The sequence below is a fragment of the Ailuropoda melanoleuca genome, chromosome 4 (assembly GCF_002007445.2).
Source record: "Ailuropoda melanoleuca isolate Jingjing chromosome 4, ASM200744v2, whole genome shotgun sequence".
Taxonomy (NCBI): Eukaryota; Metazoa; Chordata; class Mammalia; order Carnivora; family Ursidae; genus Ailuropoda; species Ailuropoda melanoleuca.
The window spans coordinates 87,561,777-87,588,817 of NC_048221.1; the positions used below are offsets into that span (position 1 = coordinate 87,561,777).

At 38.0% G+C, this 27,041-nt stretch overlaps 1 protein-coding gene across 3 annotated transcripts in view; it reads right to left on the reverse strand.

Annotated features, from left to right (window-relative positions):
* Positions 1-27,041, reverse strand: part of PELI1 (pellino E3 ubiquitin protein ligase 1) — a 135,335-nt gene that overhangs the window by 11,034 nt on the left and 97,260 nt on the right. For all 3 annotated transcript variants that reach the window (XR_004624932.1, XR_004624933.1, XR_004624934.1), the window contains exon 11: positions 24,645-24,762. The gene's annotated coding sequence lies outside the window, so the exon portion shown is untranslated. The remainder of the gene's footprint in view (positions 1-24,644; positions 24,763-27,041) is intronic.

A 27,041-nucleotide genomic window follows, 5' to 3' on the forward strand; every position in this document is an offset into this window, starting at 1 on the left:
GGGGGGGGAGACCAACATGGGGCTGGACCCAGGACCCAGAGATCATGACCTGAGCTGAAGTCAGACGGTTAACTGAGCCACCCAGACACCCCAAAGTAATTAATGAACTTTTATAACATATATGTTTGTAACTTGAGAAGATATAAAGTGGGAAATTTTTTTTACACTGGAGCCGGACAGAGGTAGCAGTTTGTGAAACAATTTTGGATTTAAGTTTAGTAAAAAAGAAAAAAAAAAATCAATACTCAATGCTTTTTTTAAAAGCAACAAAAAATGGCAAACTTGATTTACTGATACATGCAAAAAACAAAACTGTACTGTAATATCTTACCAAAGATCAATTTGACAGAAACCAGTAGAGACTATTTTTTAAATCTCAAATACCTCACATTCTAAAAAGTACTTTCCACAACATTTTTGGAATTTTAAGAGCCAATTTCTGGTAAATGTTACAAATAGGCTTCTTTGATACAACTTAGACACAAATAACAATATACTTCTACACTATTTAAGATTCATCACCTGACAAAATACAGTTTAATCATAACTTTTTAAAGTACTTAAATTTTTTTTAATTATCACAGAGATCTCAATAATAAAGCTAAAATTTAAACATAAATATCTGGGCTTTCAAGAAATACTAACAAGTTCAGGCTGCCACATAAGTTAGTACATGTCTACTCATTTGGGGTATTAAAAGGAGCATGGAAGAAGCTAACATGAATCCAGAAAATAAGAAAAAAGTGAAATCCAGAACATAAGAACAAAGTCATACTAGTCTGCTTTTTCCTTACATTCCCATTTGACATTATAAGGCCTGGTGTCTTGTAGGAAACTGAATATACGTGCTTCCTGACATTGCTCATTTACTTTCGATCTAGTGACAAGAAGGAACAATAAGAGAGAATCTTGGCTAGAAAGATAAAAAGTGTAACTATTTGTAATATTAAATTTAAATAATTTTAAATGGCTAGAAAGTAAATGATATTTCATGTATAACATCCTTATCTGGAATAAAAATCATAAATATCCTCAAAAAACAATATATATTTTAAGTCTAGATGTTATTCAAAATAAAAGCAATGTCTTTTTTCCCCAGCACTTATCAGAGACTTAATACACCAAAAAAACATAATATGGCAGTCACTGAAATTAACTAAGGATCACAGGCCTAGAACTGAATGATAAAACCATACTGTGATAAAAAAAAAATTTCAACAGGAACCAAATATAACTTAGATGCTTTATTTTACTCCTTTTCAGGCCATTGATATGACTGTATTACTAGTGAAATTTTTGTCAAAGTGAATCAGATTAGAATGTTAGTATTCTGTTCTTGGTGTCTCAGCCAAAGATTAGCAAATAAATCCTATAATCATTCATTCAAAGTTACTGGTATTATATATATCTTAAATCCATAAACCAATAGACATATTAAAATACCTACACAAAAAGGGTAAATTTAAAATAAGCTCTGTATAACTTACCCTATTTAAAAATACGTACTAGAAGAAATTATATATTAATATATTCTTAAGAACAAAAGTGACAGTTGCATTTATTCCCTGTCAATTACTTCACCAGTCTCCCTTGCATGTTCAATTCTCTCCTCCCTCATCCAACTTCTATCTTTGCTTTGTTCCTGGCTGGAGTACATCACAGAAAATTTATATAGAACATCAGATTATAAATGTATAAATTCTAATCTCAGATAAGGGCCTATTCAGCCATCTTTTCACTGATTTCCCTGATATCCTGAAGCACTGCTCCTTCCCAATCCCCACAGTTTTTGTAACAAACCTTCATCAGTCTCCTCATGTCCCCTAAGTTTACCTTCATCAATCCCATGCTCAAAAAGTAACTGTCTTTTTACTTCATATCAAAACAAACAAAAAAAGTCCTCAGATAGTACTTCTTCCCTCCATATCCAAACGTGCCTAGTCCTCACAACTCCTAACTTCTGGGGTATAATATAGGTGTCTACCCTTGTCCAGAGTTAATCCCCCAACCAGCTGTTCTTGATCTCACCTCTTCCCACTTCACCTGAGACCCCGTTCTATTAATTATTCCCTGACTCTATCTTCAATCTCATCAGCCCACCAAAAAAAAAAAAAAAAGGTTCAAGTGCTAAATTAAAGTTCTTTCCCTCAACTCTATCTCCTCAGGCTACTTCCTGCCTCCCCTTCACTGGCAAACCTCTATTTGCTCTTTGATCTATCTCCTTAGTAATCTATCTTCACTCTTCACCACTCGCTTGGCTCTGGAAAAGGTGAGGAATGACCTGATTTCCAAATTCAATTGCCTACATTCAGTCTTTATCTAATTGGACCTCACTGCCCTCAAAAACAATAAAAGTAATAAATGTAGACAGCATAAAACAGAAAAATCACCTGTAATCCTCAAATGCAGTGACTGATTCAAGAAAGGATCATTAATGGATGGTAAAACCACTGATTTAAAAGGTTGTTGGGAAATATCATGAATTATCACCCTATCAATTACTTATTAAATAGTAGCAAGATCTGTCAGTTCCCACCCTTACCAAGTGATTAAAGCTGGAATCACCAACATGGGGACAGCCTGCCATTATGTGCCTCCTGATGTGATAAAGTGGTACAAATACATATCATCTGTGTGATATTTTTGCCAGAAATATCTAACCAGAATCTAATCATGAAGAAACAGACTAATTCAGAATATGGAATATACTCGAGCACAAATGCCTCTAACTTTTCAAAGGGTAAACCAAAAAAGAGGAAGCACTGGGCCCTAGTACAGATCTGGGGAGACTAAAGAGGCATACCAACCAAATGCGATGCATGAACCTTGATTGAATCTTGCATTAGTGGCGAGGAAAAAAAGTATAAATAATGTTGGGACAAATGGGGAAACTTAAGTATGGACTACATGTTGAATAATGTTCTTGAGTAATTGTTGATATTTTTAGGTGTCATAATAGTATTGTGATTGTGTAAGAGAAATCACTGTAATTGGTAGATGCACGTTTAAGTATGTAGGGGTGAAGCATCATGAAATCCACAGCCCGCTTTCAGATTTGGCAAAGGGAAATGTGGTGTGGAGGGGGGAGGTTTATGTATGTGTGTATAGGTGTTCACACCACTATTCTTTTGATTTTTCTGCAGGTTAAAATTTTATCAATAAAAATAATAATGAATCAATGAAGGCTTACCCAAAACTGAAGATAAGTAGAAACGAGCCAACCAAATGGAGGGGAGGGAGTGTGTGACGAGAATACTCCAGTAATAGGGAATATATGTGCAAAGGCTTGGAGAGGAAAAAGAGCCTTTGCCAGAAACCAGAAGAAATTCAGTATGTCTGAAAAAATTAGCAGCAGCTGAGTGGCTCAGGCAGTTAAGCGTCTGACTCTTGATTTAGATTCAGGTCATGATATCAGGATCCTGAGACTGAGCCCCACATCAGGCTCCTTGCTCAGGGTAGAGTCCGCTTGAGATTCTCTCTCCCACTTCCTCTGCCCCTCCCCCTGCTCATACGTGTGCTTATTCTCTCTCTCTCTCTTTCTCTCTCTCTCACATAAATAAAACCTTTTTTATAAATATGAGAAAATTATATATTTGGGGAGAGGAGGGAGTTGGGGAGAGTCATAAGGCTAGAGAGGTAAGTTGGGAAAAGAATTTACACAAATGCAGAAATCAATTAAAAGAATAAGGAATATGGATTTCATCAAAAAGTCACAGAAATAACTTACAATGAGAAATGATATAATCAGATTTGCCCTTTAGAAAAATCACTAATTATAGCACAGAGAATGGAATGGAGAAGACTAAGACTAGAAGAGTCCAGATAGGAAACTTGCAATAATCTCAGTAAGAGATGACAGTAGCTAGAGAAAACTGGATAGATTACAGATCTTTCTCCAGTTCTAACCTCTTTTCAGTGTCCCACAACCATATTTATAACTGCCTACTGGGCATCTTCACCTACAAGTCTCATAGATACTTAAAATTTAGTATATCCAAAACTTGAATTCATTATTTGCCATCTTTAATTGACTCCACCTACCAAAAGTTTATTACTTCCCTGGGTTAATGGCAACATAATCTATCAGTTTCCTAAACCAAAAACCCTAGAGCCAACTTGACTCCCTGACCTCTCTACATTCTTTAATTTCTATACTAACATGGACTGTCCTATAGATTCTACCTCCAAAATTCATCACACATCCACCCCTTGCACCCCATTCTAATAGCCAGTAATCTAGTTCGGGATTTTATTTGCAGATTAAACTGCTGTGAGAATCTCCTACCAAAAGTCCTTGTTTGGTCCTAACCTCACTCAACTTTAGAATTATCCTTTTAAAATTCAGATCTGATTAGGTTCCTCTGAAGTGTTCTTTGATAGTGCTGTATATATCAAGTCTATCAAGTCCAAAAACTCCACAACCTGGGCCCAATCTACCCCTCGGTTTAGCCAAACTGAAACAACACTACCACCACCAACAGAACATGAGCCTTCTTGACATAATTACATGATTTCAAAATTTTACTTTATTCACTCCACAAAATGTCATATGATGCATACCACAATATTCATACACAAATACACAACTTCAAGTCAAAAAGCCAACCATTTGAATACAAAATTCTCCAAATCACTAACATTTTGTCACGAAAATTCCCCCCTCTAAAACCGAATTTTAAGTTCACCATATTAAAAAAAAAAACCAAAAAACCTACCAATATCACTACATAACTTATTCTTTTTTTTTTTTTTTAAGATTTTATTCATTTATTCGACAGAGATAGAGACAACCAGCGAGAGAGGGAACACAAGCAGGGGGAGTGGGAGAGGAAGAAGCAGGCTCATAGCAGAAGAGCCTGACGTGGGGCTCGATCCCATAACGCCGGGATCACGCCCTGAGCCGAAGGCAGACGCTTAACCACTGTGCCACCCAGGCGCCCCCATAACTTATTCTTAATACTGTCTCCAACTATTCTAACCTCACATTACCCTAGAAGAATCTCATTGAATAGCTCAAGTTCTCTTACCTCAAGTCTTAATTTTGTACAATTGTGAAGTTGGCCAGTTAACAAAATTGTAAGAGATTACATTTTTCAACACTAGAGCACAACTATGGACTACTGGACATGTAGAAAAATCAAAGCATCTCTTTTTTTGCAAACAGATGTTGAAAAATAGAAAAAGAAATCTAGAAAGAGATTAAGATTTTACAAATAGTGAGTAGGCTTTAAAACTCTATTCAGCTAAATCCTCACATTTGAAGAGCAATTACTAGCGGTAGAATACCCTGTAATTATAAAATAAGACATGAATAATAAATGAAGACAGAAGGAATTATTCCCATCAAGGGAATTAATCCAGATAACTGTAGCTTACTCTTGAAAAGGCTAAAACTTTTTGTACAAATAAGTCACTTCTGAAAAATTTATTAAAATTTTTTAAATTTAATTTAAAATTAATTCTGAAATTAATTATATTATTTTTTAAAATATATATTTAAAAATAATATTTTAAAATTTTTTTAATTTAATTTAAAATTAATTCTGAAATTAATTATATATTTTCATAACTTTTCAAATAGCATATTTTGAAAACATGTAACTCTTTCTTGATAATTTAATTTTGCCCTTATAATCAGTTATTATACTGTGCTACAATAGGAATACTTTCAGGTGCTACTGAAGGAAGTCAATTTGCTACTACAGTAAAGAATCTGAAATTTTTGGTGGTAATACTAGTTCTTTTACTAGTTTGTTATCAGTATATTTTTAGAATTTCTCTTCTCCTAAAGATACTATCTCTAGTAGTCACTAGCAGTCACTGTTCTCTGCCTTGCTGTCTATATTCCTGACTTTAGAACCCTCTACATCCTGTATTCTAATTTGATTCTTCTGATCGAGGTATAAATGACATATAACATTATATTAGTTTCAGGTGTAGTAACTAATTCTTACACTGTTTTATAGTTGACATAGCATTTAAACACACATTACCTCATTTAATTATCACAATCACCTTATACGAATTATCACTATTCCTATTTCACAGATGAGAAAATCTAAGGCTCAGAAAGATTGAGTAATTTATCTAATAAGGCAGGTAAATAGCAAAAGTGATCCCAACTGTCAATCTCTTCTTCTTTCATCCCCACGTTAAGCTTGTTAAAAACAAATTAAATGAAAGTAAATAAATAATAAAAACAAATGAAATGAGTCAAAAGTGGGGCCTACAAGAATGAGAAAAAAAAGGAGTGATTCATATATGACCTCTGAATCTTTTTAAACATTCACAATATACATTAGTAATTAATTAAAACAGTCAGCTTAGTTCTCTTTTTGGCAGCAGAGGCTACCAGGAAAAAAAAAAAAATCACTTCTACATAAAGAAAATACTATTATATCTATTTCAATTTAAAAAAACTATGCACCGGTAACTAACAATTCAAAACATAGTAATAGTTCAAATGTGCAGTAAAACAGGGTTTTTGTATTTTCAGGGAAAAAATTTTTTTTCTTCATATTTGGAGATACCTAAACAGACTAAAGAATATCTGCATTGTGTCATCATTAGATTGCCTTCTACTTTTCCCTTAACCGCCTCCCACTGCAAAGAGAGAGCTGCTGGAGGACCTAAAGTGTTAATCTAACATACTAAACAGTACCAGTGAGAGTTATTTTCCCACCTGGTGGGAGTTGAGAACACTAGGTCAGACACTTACTGGAATAATGCAAACCACAGCTTTAAAACAATACCACTGACATCTGGGTGGGTAATTCTTTGCTGTATGGGGAGGGTGAGATGACAGAGGATGTATCCTGTGCATTGTAAGTTCAGCAACATTCCTGGTTAGATGCCAATGGCACCCCAACTTCAGTTGTGACAACAAAAAAACATTTCTAGACACTGCCAAACGTCTCTTGGAGGGCAAATGCACCCCTATGAGAACCATTAGTTTAGATGTTAGGGCCCTGGGTCTTTGAAAAAGGAGTCCTACAACCAGCCTTCTTAATCGTAATTCTTTAAAATTAATTTTGTTTTCAAAATTTGAATTTTTAAAAAGATGGTAACAGTACAAGAAGGTACCTAAATAATATACAGTATATGCCATCCTCCTTTAGATTAAAGCATTTTTACAGAATTTTGTAAGATGGATTTCATCTATGCGGATACATTAGTCTCCCCATAACCCTCCAACCCTAAATGGGGAAATGTCCAGTTCTTTTACAACTCTGATAGTAAAATGTCAAACACATGCATACAGGAGAACCTAACAATTCTAATTTGCAAATCCCCATTTCTTGCCTTACGTGGCCACACTGTGGTTCTTGAGCGACAATCCTAGAGATTCAAACTTCCACTCCAGAATTGTTCATATGGTTCCTGCCATCTATTTGTGAAACAAGCAGGGAGTAAACTGATGACCTTTAAGGTTTTTTCTAATCCTGATATCTACTATTCGATGGCAAACATACTCCAACTTTTACTTGACTCCCAGCTAACCACACCACCTCTTGAGATCACTGAAATCATTCATGCCAACTTTTTTCTTTCTCCACACTTTATTTTTTTTTTAAAGATTTTATTTATTTATTTGACAGAGATAGAGACAGCCAGCGAGAGAGGGAACACAAGCAGGGGGAGTGGGAGAGGAAGAAGCAGGCTCACAGCAGAGGAGCCTGATGTGGGGCTCGATCCCATAACGCCGGGATCACGCCCTGAGCCAAAGGCAGACGCTTAACTGCTGTGCCACCCAGGCGCCCCTCTCCACACTTTAATCTATGCTGATAGCCAAACAGAACATCCGTTGCTTAGAACATGGATTATTAACACCAGTGATCAGCTGCTTATTCTGACTCAAAATATTTTAAACATGTTAAGTTGATTTTAAAAGAAACACTTCAAAAAGTTATGAGTTGATACCATTTACACCCATGAATCACAATAGGAAAATATTAAGATGGAAAGTAGATTGATTAGTGGGTGCCTAGGTCAGAGGTGGGGTGGGGAAAACGTGGGAGTACTGTTAATGAGCAGGTTTCTTTTTGGGGTGATGAAAATGTTCCAAAATTAGATTATGATGATGGTTTCACAACTCTGTAAATATACTATAAATCATTTAATTTTATACTTTAAATGAGTGTGCTTTACTCAAAGTTGTTTGTAAAAACTAAAAGCAGGAAAAAAGAATTTTAATCAACTTTCATTGATAGGAAAAGGAATGTGATTATGAAAAAATTCTGCAAAGTTTGCCATTTCATGAGTTATAGAAGATTTGATTTTAATTCTGACATAAAAACTTAATACCCATCCAGAAATAAATTTTAACTGTTCCAGAAAACATACAAAAATTTAATCATCTTTCCCTAGCAAACTTGAATAATTTAAAAACATTTCAGAAAGCCAAATGCTAGAATAGCAATACCTCTACAAGAACAAAATATATCAGTATAATCAACAAAACATGGAAAGTCTTTATAATTCTGTGATGCATTCTTTACAAAGAAAACCATTACAACATTTTTCATTTCTTTTAAAAATGATCCTCTGACTGTAATGTCTGTCCTGGGTAGTGTAATAATTCTGAAGTTAACAGAGCATAATTTAAAAATAGCCAAATCACAATAAAACTGCAAACATCTAATCCCCCAAACCACAACTATCAATCACCCAAAATTTGCATATATTGATCATTTTTACCAAAACCTATCATGAGCAATGATGACCATTATGAACCATCAAGTAATACCTATTTCTAGGAAATCAGACTGACTACAACACAAATATAGACAAATCCCATCATTCCATCTGTTCCACCAAAACTGCTTAGAAATCAAGGCTCTCAAAGTACTTTTCCAATTAGAACTCTCCAGATTTATAAAAGTCAACATGAATGTCCATCAAAATCTGCAGTTTAAGTTACCACAATATCGCATTTCTCAGCATACTATATCATGATATCATTTGTCTTGTAAGCATTTACTATTAAGACTGCCCTGGGGATTGGCAAATCAGAAATAGAGCCAATTAAAAACAAAAAACAAAACAGTCCAAACAATTTAATTCTTCGAAAGTAAGGGGAGCCTCACTCAATAAAAGCCAAAAACTGAAGCTGCTTAAAAGTGAATTAAAACAAAACTTGCAACCCCGGGTCGAGTCAAAATTCTAAAAATACCATCCTCAACTCTACACATGGACAGACCAAGTGGTTAGTTATAATGGGTAGCCAAAAGTTCCCTTGTCAACGACAGGAGGGCAGGGGAGGCCTGCTTTTCTATCAATGCACGGATGGAAAGAAGCAGAAGTGAAGAAAATTAATTACTGAACAAATTATTGCGAGCTAAATCGTCAAACTGCAAAACACCGAGTTATTTGGCGGGGGGGGGGCGGTTCGTTTTTCCTTCCTTAGGAAGAAAAACGATTTTTTTCCCCACATTTAAATTATTCCAGTAGGCTCAAAAGAGGGTTAAGGGCCCGGCTGGAAGAGAAAGGGAAAGTTTGGGGGCGCAATCTAAGGAGGGTGGTGGAAGTTTCAAAGCCCGGATCCCAGAAAGGGGCGAAAGGGGGGACGGCGGCGTTTTCGGCAGCCGACTGGAGGTGGGGAGAACAGCTGCCGGCCCTGATCCCAGAGCGGGACCGAATAGGAAGAGGAGGCGGCCGACAGGAGAATGGAAGCTTCAGCGCCCGTCAGTTGTGACCGAGAACTGTCCGCTTCGGGCCGGGGAGGACACACAGGGGGTGGGGTCTCGGGCCCTCTCTCCACAGGAGGTCGGGGTGAGGGTGGGCCGCGAAGCGCTGGGGGCCGGGTGGGGCAGGCCCGCCACCTACCTGCGGGTCCCGGGCAGCCGCCCCAGAGCGAGGCCTAGTGCATCGCCGCCGCCTCCAGCCCTCCACGTCGCGCCGAGGCTGCTCCGCGGCCGCCGCCGCCCGGAGCCCCGCCGGGCCCGAGCCCGGCTTCCCGCCCCCGCCCCGCGCCGGCTGGCCTGTCGGCCGAGGGAGCACAGGGCCGCCTTCCCGAGCCCAGCTCCGCTCGCGGGTGAGAGGCGGCAGCGGCGGCTCCCTCACGTNCCGCGCGCCTCCGCCGGGGCGGGAGGGCCGCGGCCCGGGCCGAGGGGAGCGCTCGCCGCCTCGGGAGAGGGGCCACGACGCGGGCGCCGCGGGTGCAGCCGGCGTTCCCCTGGAGCGGGAAATACCCCGCGCGGCTCCTCTGCGCCTCTTCCGATAGACCTATACGCAAAGGCAGAAACCCACGCTGAACTCTACTTTTCCCCACCACCCTTCCCCCACCCGAGTTGTTCTCAGGAGCGCCCGGAGGCCGCCTTCCGCCTGCCCTGGGACTGGCCCGCGATTCCTCAGCGTAGCCCTCGCCCACCCTCCAGACCAACCGACTCCCCATGTCCCTAAACCCACCCAGGACCTGTTAAAGTAGATACTTCCACCACATTCCACCTCTCCTTTCGCCCCCTCAAAGTGAATGCTGTTCAGAGTTTCCCAAATAAATGTCCCTTTGAAAGGTTAAAGGTCATCCTCTCCCCAACAACCCACTGGACTCTGAAAACAGTGCATTGTCTCTGTGTCCATGCCTTCCCCACCGAGTCGTTCTTTTAAGTTTTCCCCGAGTTCCAGGCCTTCCTACCAAGCATCTATCACAGTATTCTGGCACATAAACCGGTTATTTCTGCTCTTGGACTGAGATCCTTGAAGTGCTTGTGTATTACCTTCTCACTGCGATTGTTAACAGTAGTACAATTCAGCCTGGTGTCTGAGGCCTTGCAATTTTAATCCAATAAAAGAGCATTCTACAAAAAAGGAAATGTCTTAGCATAGTATTAAAAAGAGAAAAAAGGACTCTCAATCACTTGTGTTTATGTCTTAGTTTTAGGAGGATTTCTTTCAATTTTGAAACTATTCCTTGCCTAAAAACATCTACCAAAGTTTCAGGCATTTATAAGCCAGTCTGTTTAAACAAATCAAAAGTGAAAATGTAGCTCTTACAGTTGGGGATTAAAAAAGTTGATGCAAGTTTCATTTCCAAGAAGTCACTTCGAAAACTGCAAACACAACTTTGTGAAATATTTTACCTACTAAAGAGCTAAAGTTGGGGGAAAGGAGTACAAAAGAGAAGGATGCAACAAAAATAGTTGAGAGGAAATTCTCAACTTATGTTTTTCTAAATTCAATCCATTCTCTACAACTTTGTAAGGAGAGGAAGAATATCAACCCCCAATATGAAATAAATTTACCTACAAAGTAACAAAAAAATCCTTCTAAATCCCTGAGCTCATATAAAACCAGATGAGATTTTATTATGAAAATATTAAGGAAAGCCTCACCAAATTTCATCCAAGGCCAGAGAGGAAAATACTTTCAATTTAAGTCTAGAATCGATGTATGGATTATACTAAGAAATGTATTTAGCAATTTCCCATATTTTGAACCTGTATCAGGAAGTCAACAATAGTTCAAAAGCTGTCTTAAAACTGACAGTTTAGCCTTTTTAAAAATATGTGTTTATTCCGCACCTTGTTCCAAAAAAGATTCCAGGTTGCTCTAGCTGGCACTTGAATTAAATAATAACCATGAGGTATCTCCTAAACAAGACGGACTGGTTTGCTTTCCTCATTATCCATCTGTAGATAACATGCCATAGGAAGAAATGTTTAATTCTTTCAGGGATAGAACAAGGTGTTTACTTTTACTTTGCCACAGAACAATTCATAATCATGAATCTAACAGAAAAGTAAATGCTGATGATAAAGTTTGCCAAAACCAAAACAAAACAAAACCCTGTTAACTGGACAAGTAATTTAATTTAAAGTTAGATAAATTTCAAATTAATTAGTATGTTCATTTGTTATCTCTTGAATCACTTCATTAGAAATGATTGACTTCATTGAGCCAATTATTAGAAAAGCCAAACCACAAATAAATGTGCATAGATCCATAATTAGTGTTCATCTCCATAAAACACAGATGACAGAAAATTAAGAAAAACTGATAGAAATCACGATTGCCCTTAAAAGAAGCAAATATGAAGATAGTTAGCTACCATATTACTAACACTATATTTGGCGTAGTATTTATTAAACCTATTAAGAATTGTGAATGGTTATGGTGATTAGGGTCACATATTCTCATTAGAGAGAGAATGGGCAAATTTTCGGATGCTGTAACACCTACAGAAGATCTATGCTTATATTTACTATACATTCGGCGCATATTTGTGTGTGTAACAGTAGTGAGGTTAATGTGTCTACTCAATCAATGAGCACCATCTTTAATGACTTGTTTGACAGAAACTGTATGTTCACATGCCAATATAAATACAGAAGGGAAAGGGTACTGGTAGAAGGAACAATCAGAAAAATCATTTTGCAATTTAGTTAGACATAGACACTAGCCTGTCTTTTTTCCCACAGTAGCAAGCCTTAAATCTATCAAATAGAAACCCACTCAAGTCCTGTAACCTCCTCTATAGTTAAATATATATAATTATATCATGTGTTTAGTATAAATTATCCTTGATAAGCAGAATATACATGCATTCATGAACTGAAAGTATTATGCTGATAGTAGTTTCATCACAGTTTCCTTTTTTGATCCAATGCCCTGAATTATTTTATCCATCGTATTTAAGCTATTTAAAAATGGTACAACGTTTAAAAATCACAGTTTGTAACAATATTATCAGAACCTGAAACTATGTTTTACTATGTCTTCATATCTATGTAGGACTATCTTAACGTAGGAAACTTTCTAATTTACTTTGAATATGGTGTAAGACTTTAAAACTATATGTGGATATAAGCACCACTGGAAATTTTATATTTCATGTGATAATAATACACTCAATAACTGTTGGGAGTGATATAAAAGTTTTTGACATACTATCATCTGTATCTCTTAAATCAGTTGCTTGATTACATTGGAAAAAATATTTAACTTTGTTAAACTTCTCTGTTACATTTCTCTTTGACTCTGATACTCCAAATTTCCATTTTGACTATCATAATAATAGCAACTACCATTTACTAAGAATTTACTGGGCTCCAAGCATAGGGAAAACCAAGGTAGCATGGTGTATTAGTTTTCTATTGCTGTGTAAAAAATAGAAAAACTTAGCAGTTTAAAATAACACATTTATCATGTTACATTTTCTGTGAGTCAGGAGTCCACACACAGCGTAGCTTGGTCTTCTACTCAGGGTCTCATAAGTCTTCAATTAAAGCCTGAGTCAGACTTGTTTTCATCTGGAAGCTTGACTGGGGAACAATCTGCTTCCAAGGTCATTCAGGTTGTCAGCAAAATTCCTTGTCTTGCAGTTGTAGGACTGAGAGCCCCAGCTTCTTGCTAGCCTGAGGCTACCTTCAGCTCCTAGAGGCGACCTGCCATTCATTATCATGTAGATTTTCTCAATATGCCTGTTTACTTCATCAAACCAGAGAAGAGCTTCTCTAAACTCTCTGAGTTAGCTAGCAAGAAAGAGTGATATTTGATCACCTTTGCCACGTTCTATAGTTTAGAAGCAAGTCATAAGGTTTGACCACACTCAAGGAGAGGAGATTACACAAAGATCTAAGTCTTAACCAGGAGGTAGAAATCATGGTGGTTACCCTAGAATCTGTCTATCACCTGCAGTGATTAACTCCCCAGGCTTTTCAGCTCAGCTTCGACACTTTAGCTATGTGATTTTGATCTCAGTTTCTAGTCTTTTATTTCTTCATCTGCCAAGTAAGAGTTATAACCTCTTCACATTTTATTTTTCTCCCATGTAAAGTGAGGATAATAATAGAGTTCTTGTAAGGATTAAATAAGCATTTTAATACATTAACTGATAACATGAAAAGCTCAATAAGTACTGTTACTTTTTTTCCTTTTCTCTCCTCTCTTTTTTTATTTGATCTTGGTCTAATAGAAGTCCCGTTGACATTTCTACCTTCAGCTGCTACTTCTTTAGCTTGTGTCGTGTGTGTGTGTGTGTGTGTGTGTGTGTGTGTGTGTGCGTGTGTACGTGTACCTGTATCTAGGGCCATGCAAAACCAACTCTAGTATCAATAGGACTGTATTGCCAAGTGTTATCTCCAACTTGAACTGGGCAAAATTTTTAAAGATAAATCCAGGACATTACAAAGGTAATTATTAGGCATAGAGTCTTGAGAGTTTAGAGAACTTTGTTGGGATTGGCTTTTTTCTCCCTCTGAATGTTTAATATGCATAAGGTACAAAAGGACACATTGTGGCATAGTAGTATTCATGAGCTCTGGGTGGGAATCCTTGCTCTGCCACTTTCTGTCTGAGTCACCTCAGGCATGTTAAGCTCTTTAAAGCTCAGTTCCTTATGGGGATAATGATAGTACCCATTTTATAGATGTGTTGTAAGGATTACATTTAAAGTACACTTAAATAGTATAGCTAGTGCCTAGCTCATAGTCAATACTTAAAAATGTTAACTATCATACTCATTATTATACTCTTCATTGTCTCATTATTTTTAGGAAAGCTGTGTTAATGAAAATCACAGAATAGGAAGCAGCAAGACATGGCTTTGAATGGGGGGGTGGGGCATGAGAAACCACAAGACCTCAAAAATCCTCATAACTATAAATATATATACACATATACATATACAAATAAGATAAGTGATGACAAGGTATGCAAATTTGCAAGTCAGAAATTGGGCAAATAGGAACTAGGGGCCAAGGTAAGATTGTGAATTCTCAATCAAACTGCAAGCAATACAACCTAAGACATCAGCAAGAGGAGAGCCCATGAAACAGGTAATTCCTACCTCACACATGAAGACTTTTTTATACTTCCACCTGGAACAGGAGTCAAAACCAGCATATCTAGTCCAGCATTTTGAATAGGAAACACATGAGTCATGTTACTACTGGAAACTAGTGAAAAAGTTGTTGAATAGGGGTGCCTGGGTGGCTCAGTCCTTAAGTATCTGCCTTCGGCTCAGGGTGTGATCCCAGGGTCCTGGGATCAAGCCCCACATCAGGCTCCCTGCTCTGCTGGGAGCCTGCTTCTTCCTCTCCCACTCCCCCTGCTTGTGTTCCCTCTCTCGCTGCCTGTCTCTCTCTCTGTCAAATAAATAAATAAAATCTTAAAAAAAAAAAAAGTTGTTGAATAGATTAGAGGAGTATAGCAATCAGAAATGTGGGCATATCCTGACAAATGTAAAATTATTTTCAAAATGGACCATTTCCCTAGAGGAGAATTGTATATAGATCCCATTTTATTAGTCCCATTGTCCTATTTTTTCTTATGTTGCTTTATATGGTATTTGGTTCTTCTATTGTTTCATTTGGTTCTTTTATCTATAGAGGCCTTGTCTAACAAATTAAGTTATAAATATTTTCAGAACAGAATTTTCTGTTGTTGCTGCTTTTGTACTTTAAAAACTATTCCTGCAATGGGGCACCTGGGTGGCTCAGTCAGTTAAGCATCTACTTTTGGCTAAGGTCATGATCCCAGGGTCCTGGGATCGAGTCTAACATCGGGCTCCTTGCTCAGCGGGGAGTCTGCTTCTCCTTCTGCCTGCTACTCCCCCTGCTTGTGCTCTCTCTCTCTGGCAAATAAATAAATAAAATCTTTTTTTAAAAATAAATAAAATAAAATAAAACTACTACTCTAAGGGGTGCCTGGGTGGCTTAGTTGGTTAAGTGTCTGACTCTTGATTTCATCTCAGATCATGACCTCAGAGTTGTGAGATCAAGCCCCACCTGGGGCTCTGCTCTGGGCATGGAGCCTGCTTAAGATTCTCTCTCTTTCCCTCTCTGTATGCCCCACCCCCCTCAAAAAAACAAAAACAAAACCTTCCCCTGCAGAATCTGGGACAATATACTTCATAATAGACTTTCAGCAAATGTTTGTTGAATTAAAAAATGAATGTGAGTTACTTCTCCTTAGCAAATTGTATTTAGTATAATGAACCTGAATTGGTGAAATTAATGGATGACCTTAAAATCATACTTGACTCATATCCCATATCTACCATGTCAGCAAATCCTATTAGTTCTACCTTCAAAATATATCTCGACTAAACATTTCTTCGCATTCACATCGCATCTACCCTGGTCCAAGCAATCTTGTCCACAGGGCCGCTAATTACACTCTGCATGCTCATTACAGAAAGCACCATTCAGAGACTGTGGGGTGAATGATACTTCTTGGATTTCTGTAGTGTTTAGTACAATGATCCTACCTGCCTGTATTAAGGCAAAAGTCTCCTAGCCTTTGTCTGCCACCAGCCTATTCTCAACATAATAGCTTGATCCTTCAAAATATAGGTCAGATTATGTCATTCTTCTGCTTAAAACTCTCCAGTGGTTCTGGCTCATTCATAGTAAAAGACAAAATCCTTACAAGGTCCTAGATGATGTCATCCCAATCTTTCCTCTCTGACTTTATCTCCTCCTGCTCTCCCCATTTCTTCCTCTCCTCTAGTCCCATTGGGCTCCTCCTGGGACATGCCAGGCATGCTCCTGCCTCAGAGCATAGACACTTGCTCTTCCTTCTGCCTAGAATGCTTTTCCCCCAGATGTCCAAATAGCTAACTCTCTCACCTCCTTCAGGTCTTCATTCATATTTTACCTTCTCAAAGAGACATTCCATCACACCCATATTTCTCATTGCAACACCATGCCCAATATGCTTTTCTACCTTAATTTTCTACTTAGTCTTTATTATCATCTAACCCCCTCCCTACACTTTATTTATTTGTTGTCTGTCTTTCCTCCACAGGCATGTAAGCTTCATGAGGGCAGAGAGTTTTGTCTGTTTTGTTGACTACCTTACCCCCCAACACCTGGAACAGTACCTGGTGCAAGTTGAGAGCTCAGTAAATACTTGTGGACATAACGAATGACAGATATAGACTAGTGCTTATAAACATAAACCACTTTTTCTATACACTAAGCAGAATCAATAACCAATTAGACTAATGTCTTAAAACAACTTCCCACTGATATGTTATAGGACTCAAGATTTTTTTAAGCCACATTAATTTGTTAGATTTATGATAAAGATGATAGTCTTAGCTTATTTTGTAATTGGAGTATTTTAAGTAATAACTATATGAAATTATTTTTAGAATATGCAACTCTATGATGAAGTAAAACTATAAGGACAGATGGTTAAACATTTATTAGGGCAAAAAGCATTCATTTGAAACTTCTCTAGGAAAAGGAGAAATTTCGTTTAAAAATTTTCTGGGAAAATTATGGGCAATTTAAAAGCCATATATATTTTCAGAGAAATAGAAGCCATAGTTGGCCTCTCAAGAGCCACCTTCTATGTTGAGTGGGTTTGTGTCTCACCAGCCATCACAGAAAGAACTTCTTAAACAGCAGGAATACAAATTCTTACACCACTATGTAATTAATTAATTAATTAATTTATTTGAGAGAACCCATGAGCATGCACATGCCCAATGAGCAGGGTCGGGGTGGGCGGTGCGGCAGAAAGAGAGAGAGAGAGAATCACAAACAGGCTCCAAGGTCAGCACAGAGCTGGATGTGAGGCTCAATCCCATGACCATGAGATCACGACCTGAGCTAAAACCAAGAGCTGGGCACTTAAATGACTGAGCCACGCAGGCGCCCCTACTGTGCAATATTTTTTTTTTAAAGATTTTATTTATTTATTTGACAGAGATAGAGACAGCCAGCGAGAGAGGGAACACAAGCAGGGGGAGTAGGAGAGGAAGAAGCAGGCTCATAGCGGAGGAGCCTGATGTGGGGCTCGATCCCATAACGCTGGGATCACGCCCTGAGCCAAAGGCAGATGCTTAACCGCTGTGCCACCCAGGCGCCCCCTTACTGTGTAATATTTTTAAATAGAGGGAGACAAATCAAACATTTTACAAGCAAAATAAACAGAGAGAGGGAAAAAAAAACTGGGTATCCTGAAACCAGGACAATTTCACAATATAATCCAAAGTAAAATATCAATATATTAGAATGGCCATTTAATCCTCATGCCACTGTCTGGTCTTTTTGGTTCCCATTCTACCAGGAAGTAAAATATATGTGTTTTCTCACCTTATTTTCATCTATGAATTATTAATAAAAAGTTCTCAATCAGAATCTGATTTCATTCTAGAAGTCTTACTTCCAAAAATCTAACTTTAATTCAGAAAGTATTTTTCCCTTCCATGTATTTAAAGTTCTATATAAAACAAAACAAAACAAAACAAAACAAAAACTCAAAGAAAGAAATATAGTTGAAATAAAAGATTTTAGGAATAGAAGAGGCCTCTCATTTGACAGACAAGGTAACAGAGGTCGAAAGTTCTGAAACAGGTAATGGTTTAGTGGTGGCAACTGATTTCAAATCAGAAGTCAGGTTTTAAGGACTTCCAGTCCCAGGTTCTTTGTCCCACACTATTCTGTGGGAATGCTACAGCAACAAATTACCATTAAAGTGAAAAATTATGTTAACTGGAATTGCTTATTATTTGAATCCAAAACATATCATATTCCCGCTCTCTCCCAAAGAAAAGTGAAGGCTTTCTCTAAAGTATGAAATATGGAGGTTCTCATTACTTATAAAACAAAACCAAACCAAACCAAAACATCTTGTACAAAAGATTTTTCTTGGTAATAAGTATTTAATAACTTAGGAAATAATCAATGTAGATTGATTAATTATTTTAAGAACTCATTACTAGTTCCCAAATTCAAGAGACAGTTCCCATATTTGGTTGAAAGAATGCAGTATTTTAGACAATGTATAGTTTATTTTGTGTATTCCCCCTTCATAAATATGCAAAGGCCTATTTCCATTCTTCTAAGTTTATCCTAACTTTACTTTGCAGTTCAGTATACACAGCAAATGAAATGGTAAAGTGAGCATAAAGAATACATTTACAAAACCTGAGTATTTTTGTGTCTATTACAAATTGAAAGTCAGATTCCTGACAGTTTTTCCCCCTGTAGATCCCTACAACAAGCATACATCAAATCAGTGAGCAAACAAAAAGCTTGTACAAATGTCTTTGTCTTTATGATTACACTGGCTTACTGATGCGTGCCAGTGAGTGCTGCTTTGATTCCAGGTGGTCAGCGTATCTGTCTGGTTAATGGCATCCAGAGGGAAATTTTTCTCTTCTCTGGTTGATTCTTTACTGCCGGCCTGGGCTGCCTGCATTTTGTCTCAGTATGTTAGAGGCTACCTCAGTTACTCATTACTTGCCCCCAGAATGAGGTTAATTTTTGTCAAAATCATAGTTTCTTTTAATGGTGTACCCAATATTCTGATTCTGAAACTCTTACTATAATGAACAGGTGGGCACCTGGGTGGCTCAGTCTGTTAAGTGTCTGCCTTTGGCTCAGGTCATGATCTCTAGGTCTTGGAATTGAGCCCTACTTTGGGCTCCCTGCTCAGCAGGGAGTGTGCTTCTCCCTCTCCCTCTGTCCCTTTCCCCTGCTCATTCTTCTTCTTGTCTCTCTCTCTTAAATAAATAAAATCTTTAAAAAATTAAATTAAAAAATTAAAAAGTGGTATAATGAAGAGGTAGGAAAAATGTTTCTATACCAATATTCCTTAACCCCCTGCACTCATCCTCATTCTCAAGTAGACATCCATTCACATTCAATGAATATTTATGAGGGATGTTTCTGGGTCCTAGATGCTAGCCTTAAGCAAGATTGATTCAGTTCATGCTCTCATAGCACTGACATTCTGGGTTGGGGTGGAAAGGGAGTACACAAGAGAGACATTAAGCAAATAATTATACGAATTGTTCAACAAAAGTTGGAGTGTGTGTCAAGGAAAGGTAAAAGAAGCTATGAGAGCCTATAAAATGTAATTTAATATTAAGAATATTCTTACCCAAGGAAGCAGGATTTAAAGTGAAAAATGAATAGGAGTTGGCCAGAGAAGGGGAACAGTGGTCATGTAGAGTCCCAGATAGTGGAAACGGCCAGCAGGAAGAAGGCACGAAGGAGCTAGGTAACAGAGAGAAGGCCAATATGGCTGGCATGCAATGAGACAAAAGTAGAACAAAGCCAGATCATAGAGGGAGTCATAGGTCGTGTTGGAGTTTAAGTTTTATTGCAAGCTATGACAGGGCTTTGAGTAAGAAGATGACACAGCATGGTTTCAAAATATCAGTTTGACCACTCTGTGGAGAATGAGTTTCTGGAGGTAACCAAGTTCCAGGTGACATGAGCAGCTGGAAGGTATCTCTAATGCACTGAATGTTTGTGTCCCTCTGCCCCCAATTCATATGTTGAAGACTTAACCCCCAATGTGATGGTATTTGGAGGTAGGACTTTTAGGCAATAGATTTGGATGAGATCATGAGGATGAAGCCCACATGATGGTATTAGTGTTCTTATAAGAAGGAGAGAGTGACCTCTCTCTCTACCATGTAAGAAAGGACACAGTAAGAAGGAGGCAGTCTGGAGGCCAGGAAGAGGGCTCTCACTAGGAACTGAATCTGCTGGCAGCTTGATCTTGGACTTCCCAAATTCCATAACTGCAAGAAATAAATTTCTGTTTTTGAGCTACTCAGTCTGTGGACTGTGTTACAGCAGTCTGAGCTGACTAAAATAGTGTCCAAGTGGTCCAGGTGTTAGGCTAAGGTGGTAGTGTTAAAGATAAAAAACAGTAGACAGTTTGAGAGGTATCCTAGGAAACATAATTTAAAGTACTTGGTGATTGGTTGGACATGAGGGCTAAGAAATAGGTAGATGTCAGAGATGATTCTTAGGTTCCTGACATGAGCAAATGGGGGGATGGTGGAACCATTTATTGAAGTAGGAAACATTGGAGGATACAAAAGATTTGGCACCATAAGTTCAGTGATTGACATGTCCAACTAGGGATGTCTATGTAATAGCTACCTGGAAATATCAAGAACACACATGGATGAGTCTGGAACTCAGAAGGGAGGCCTGAAGATATAAATTCAAAGGTCGTCAACATGTGGTTAATAATTGAAAGGATGGATGTATATGAGATCTCTGAGAGTATAGAGAGGAGAAGAAAAGAGAAAGGAAAGGAAGGAAAGAGAAGGAAAGGACAAGGGCCTTGCAACTGGCCCACAGATCCATACAACAAGCATATATCAGCATATATCAAATCAATGAGCAAAAAAACCATTTGTGTAAATAGCTTTGTCTTTATGATTAAACTAGCTCACTGATGTGTGTCAGTGAGTGCTGCTTCGATTCCAGCTGGTCATGATATTTCTCTGGTCAACCGACTAGGTTCTGAGAGGAGGAAAAGCAATGAAGGGAGACTAGAAAAAGGAGCCAGAGAAATAACAAGAAAGCTAGGAGACTACAGGTCACAGAAACAAAGGAAGTAATTTTTTTTTTTTTAAGCTAGGAGTGGTCAGTTACAGCAAATAAAATGTGTGCTGTCCATTAGATTTGACAGCATGAAGGTCACTACTGATCCCAGCAAGATAAGTTTGGTAGATGGTAGAACTGGAAGCAGATTACGATGCGTTGAGGATTGTTAATAGGGAGAAAAACAAAGGATGCTAGAAGGTTAGTTGTTAAAAAAAAAAAAGAAAGAAAAGAAAAAATTTTAAAAAGAGGGGATAGATGAAGTGGTAGGTAGAACTGGATGTGAGGGAGGATTGTCTTAATATGGTAGATACATGAACATGTTTGAATTTCCATAAGTGCTCTTCTAAAAAAAATTAATTCATTGGAGCATAATAATTGTTTTTCTCCCAAATATTTATTTGCTTATGTTATTCTGTGGATCAGGAGATCTAATATAATTTAAAATTTTGGTTGAATTTGACAAAAAGAATCTAGTTTGGGGGGAAAAAAGGAGGGAATAATTTGTTGCCATTTCTTGCCATCATGTCATTGAAAAGTCCATGGTTAAGGATGACTTAAGACATGGTGAGATTTAGAGGCTCAAATGATCAAGCATGAACCAATCCCGATCCCCCCACCCCCAGCCACCAGTTTTGCTGTCATCCATTTATTCATTTAAAAATATTTATTAAAAAGCTTATGTCGCATACTCTATTTTAAGCACTGGAAATATAATGATACAAAAGATGAGCAAGCCCACCTTCAGTATTTCTTTTTAGTCCTGTACCCAACATTCTAGCCAGTGCAATAAGTTAAGAAGAGTAAATTTTAACACTACAAAAATTGGGAAGAAATAAAACTTATTATATTTAGATAATATAACTGTGTATCAAGGAAATCTCAATGAATGTATAGATATATTAGTAGAATTAATTAAACATTAAGGCTGCTGAATACAAAATGTGGTAGGCAGAATTTTAAGTTGTCCCCCAAGATTCCAGCCCCCCGGTGTACATGCCCTATGTAATCCCCTCCCTTTAAGTGTAGGTGGACTTGTGAATATGATGAGATTTCTCTTGCACGATTAGGTTATGGTGTATGGCAAAGGGGAAGGGATTTTGCAGATATAATTAAGATCAGCTGAACCTGAGTTAATTAAAAGGGAGGTCATTCTGCTGGCCCTACATAATCAGTTAAGTTCTTCTAAAAGAGGGTTTAGAGGTGAAAGATGTCATAAGTCAAAGATATTTGAAACAAAAGAAATGGTCTCCTGCTTTAAAGAAACAAAATGCCATATTTCTGAGAGAGCTACGTGACGGGAAATTGCAGTGGCCTCTTGGAGCTGAGAGTGGTGGGTAAAGGATAGGCAGCCAGTATGAAAGAGGAACCTCAATGCTACAACTACAAGGAATTGAATTACAAAAATAATCCATGAGTTTGCAAGTGAACCCTCCGCCTGAAATGAGATCGTAGGCCCTGAAGGCACCTTGATTTTAGCCTAAAGAGACTCCGAGCAGAAGATCTAGCCAGCTAGTATCTAGACTACTGCTTCATAGAAACTGTAAGATAATGAACTTGTTTTCTAAGATGTTTTAAAGTTTATGATACTTTCTTATGCAGCAATTGAAAACAATACATAAGGTCATTATACAAAAATTCAATCATTTTTCTATATATGAGTAACAAACAAAATTTAAAAAGAAATATTACCACTTACAATTGCACAAAAATATCAAATACCTAGGAATAAATCTAATGCAAGAATGCAAGACCCACCCCTGCATAGAAAACTAGAGAACTTTATTGAGAAAAATTGAAGATAACGTAAATAAATGGAAGTATGTACATTGTTCATGGATTAGACGTTTCAATGTTGTAAATACGCCATTCTCACCAAATCAATTTAGAGATTCAATGCAATCCCAAAGAAAATCCCAATAGGTGTATTCGCAGAAAATAGTAACCTGATTCTGAAATGTATATGGAAATGCAAAAGACCAAAAATAGCCAAGCAGTCTTAAAAAGTACATGGTAGGAGCACATATTCTATCAGTTACTAAGTTTTATTACAAGACTACAGTATAATATGGTATGGCATTGTAGTGACTAAATTTTAAAACAATTAAACCTCCTACAAATTAAAAAAGAAAAGACTGTTAAGTCAACAGGAAGATGGACAGACACTTGAATAGACAGTTTACAGAAAAAGATACCCAAATAGCCATAAGAAAAGCTATTCGGCCTCGTTAGTTAGAAAAATGCAATACGATACACCACACATTCACATTTAAAAGACTGAAAATACCAAACGGTGCCTAGGATATGGAGCAACAGGAACATACTAGGGGAGAAGAGTAAATTGGAGCAATTATCTTGGAACATAATTTGGCAGTATCTTCTAAAGTGAAACATATGTGCACTGTGTAACCCAGCAATTCTACTCTTAGAAATATACAATAGAGGGGTGCCTAGGTGGTACTGTTGGTGAAGTGTCCAATTCTTAGTTTCAGCTCAGGTTGTGATCTCAGGGTCATGAGATGGAGCCCCGCGTCATACTCTGCGCTCAGCACAGAGCCTGCTTAGGACTCCCCCTCTGCTCCTCCACCCGGCACTCTTTCTCTCTCTCTTACTCAAATAAATGAATAAATCTTTAATATATATATATATATATATATATATATATCCAACAGAAATGTATGTATATGTTCATCAGATATTTACAAGAATGTTGAGTGACAGAAGCCAGACACACAAGAATGTATATTATATAATTCCATTTATGTAAAATTTAAAAACTCGAAACTACAGTACTAATAGTCAAGAAGAGAGAGGGGGTGGTGATTGGGAGGAGTAAATATATGTATTTACTATGTAATATTTTTTTCTTCAAACATTTGTTTTATGCCTTCCCACTCCCCACCCCTGCCTGTATGTGAGTGATGGCATCAATGAAAAAGATTTAAAAACAAAGCCAAAGGGCGCTTGGGTGGCTCAGTCATTAAGTGTCTGCCTTTGGCCCAGGGCTGATCCCAGTGATCTGGGATCGAGCCCCACATCAGGCTCCTCCGCTGGGAGCCTACTTCTTCCTCTTCCACTCCCCCTGCCTGTGTTCCCTCTCTCGCTGGCTGTCTGTCTCTCTCTCAAATAAATAAAATCTTTAAAAACAAAAAACAAAAAACAATGCCAAGCTTCCTGCCCTCATGGACTTTTTATTCTATTGTGAGGATCCCTGCTCTCCTCCATGCTGTCTGCCTTTAATTTCAGGCTTCAAGTGGTGAGAGGTGATAGGAAGATGGCTGCCAGCAGCTCCTAGTCTGCAACTTCCCATGTTCAGACCAGGAGAAGCCAAGGCATATTTACCGGCTCAGCAAAAGTCCCAGATTGCCTCTCTCTGGCTCAGATTGAGTGAAGATGCATCCATTCAATCACTGTGACCAGTGTGAAGCTCTCATTGGATGGACCTGGATCACAGCCAACCCTGAAACCAGAATGAAATGGAGTCCATTTCACTAGAACATATAAAATAAGGATGAGGAAAGATGTGGTTCTCCAGAAAAAGAAACAAAACAAAATTGGGGCCCCATTTCAGAAGAAGAAATAAATGTGGACTGAAAACCCAGCAAATGTCCACAACAGGTCTCCTGCAAGTGAAAACCTAGATTTTCTACTTTGTGTGAGGTCACCTTCCTTTTAATGTCTTTCATTTTACCACACATGCTTCAGGGATTAGGCTTGTTTCTTGCACTGCTAATGTGATTGCAAGTGGACTCTGTTTTTTCCCTTTTTTCAGCTGAGAAATAGGGTACTCTCTCTCACTACATCTCTGTTTCTCTGGCTTTGAAAGAAGCCCAAAAGATGTACCCTTTGAATCACTGTTTTTGTATTTTGGGGGTAAATACCCTATGTTTATAGCAACATTATTTACAAAAGCCAAATTATGCAAGCAGCCCACATGTCCATTGCCAGATGCATGGATGAAGAAGATGTGGTTGGGGTGCCTGGGTGGTGCAGTCAGTTGAGCATCTGACTCGATCTCAGCTCAGGTCTTGCTCTCAGGGTGGTGAGTTCAAGCCCCACAGTGGGATCCACACTGGGTGTGGAGCCTACTTTAAAAACAATATCAGGGGCGCCTGGGTGGCATAGCGGTTGAGCGTCTGACTTTGGCTCAGGGCGTGATCCTGGAGTTATGGGATCGAGCCCCACATCAGGCTCCTCTGCTATGAGCCTGCTTCTTCCTCTCCCACTCCCCCTGCTTGTGTTCCCTCTCTCGCTGGCTATCTCTATCTCTGTCAAATAAATAAATAAAATCTTTAAAAAAAAATAAAAAAAATAAAAAAAATAAAAACAATATCAAACAAATAAAAGAGATGTGTTATATATATAATGTATATGTGATATATATGTATTATATATATCATGTGTATATGAGATATATATATAAATATATATATATTATTGTGTGTGTGTATATATATTTACACACAATGGAATATTATCCAGCCATAAAAATGAATGAAATCTTTCCATTTGCAATAACACGGAAGGAGCTAGAGAGTATAAAGCTGAGTGAAATAAGTCAGTCAGAGAAAGAAATATTATTATTATTTCACTCATATGTGGTATTTAAGGAACAAAAAAAAATGAGCAAAGGAAAAGTTTTCCCTAATTGGATCGTACACTCCAAAACAGACTTGGGTTTTCCTCCACCTACTCAAATCTTATCCCTTCATCAGGAACAGTTCAGATATCATCATCTCTTTTACTAAATGTTCCGTTATCATTTAATCAGAAGTGACATCTTCCTCCTCCTCTCAACTGTCATTTATTTCCTGAGCCATGGATGTGACATTTATGACACACTAGCTCCTGTTCAAACTATTAGTAGACCTCTTAGTTTCCATAGTAGACTACTACACCATGGCTTGTCTTCTCCTTGGCCCTAGTACAGTGACTTGCGCATGGTAAACTTAAAAAAAATTGCTTGTTCACTTATTGCTGGTAGTGGTGCCTTTTTGGTATGCTACCCATTTTCCTTGCTGTCTAGGGCTTATGACTGTGCAAATCACTGTTAAATCTGCCCTCATATCCCGTATCTTTCTCATCTCCCATAGCCTGCATTCTCTCTTGATACTCAAAGGGGTCTTATGCATTCAGAACTACCAGCTATTAAGTTGGCAAATTGAAGTATAGAAGGGGCTTTTGATAGCTGTTAACAACACAGTTTCACAAATACATTGAAGATACTGCTTGTGAACAATATTTAGTTTAGAAGGACTAGTGACTAAGAAAAGATAAATAAGGGAATTTATTTTGGGTGTTTCTAGAGCTGAGGTAATTTGGTCTGCTAACAGTAAAACCTCAAATTAACCAGACCCAATTAACTGGCATTAAGTGCCATTTCCAGTCACACACACACACACACACACACACACACACACACACACACACACACCACAGAGGAAGAGAGAGAGAGAGGATTTGTCCTTAGTAGAAAGAGACAAATGACGACTGTAACAAAATGTTGTCAAAGGAGCATTCAAAACAGCAACTAGCAGCATGTGTCTTCCCCTCAATGGCAGCATCATTTCCAGAAATGAAGCGACTCAAAATTCTGAATTGTGCCATGAGAAAGATACAAGGGTTTCACGGGAAAATTCATTTACCCAGCCCATGTCCTTCTCCACAAATTATGTATGGTTAAGCAGTGCTAGATCATAAGACTATAGTGAGCTACCTAAAATACAACAACTTTACAAA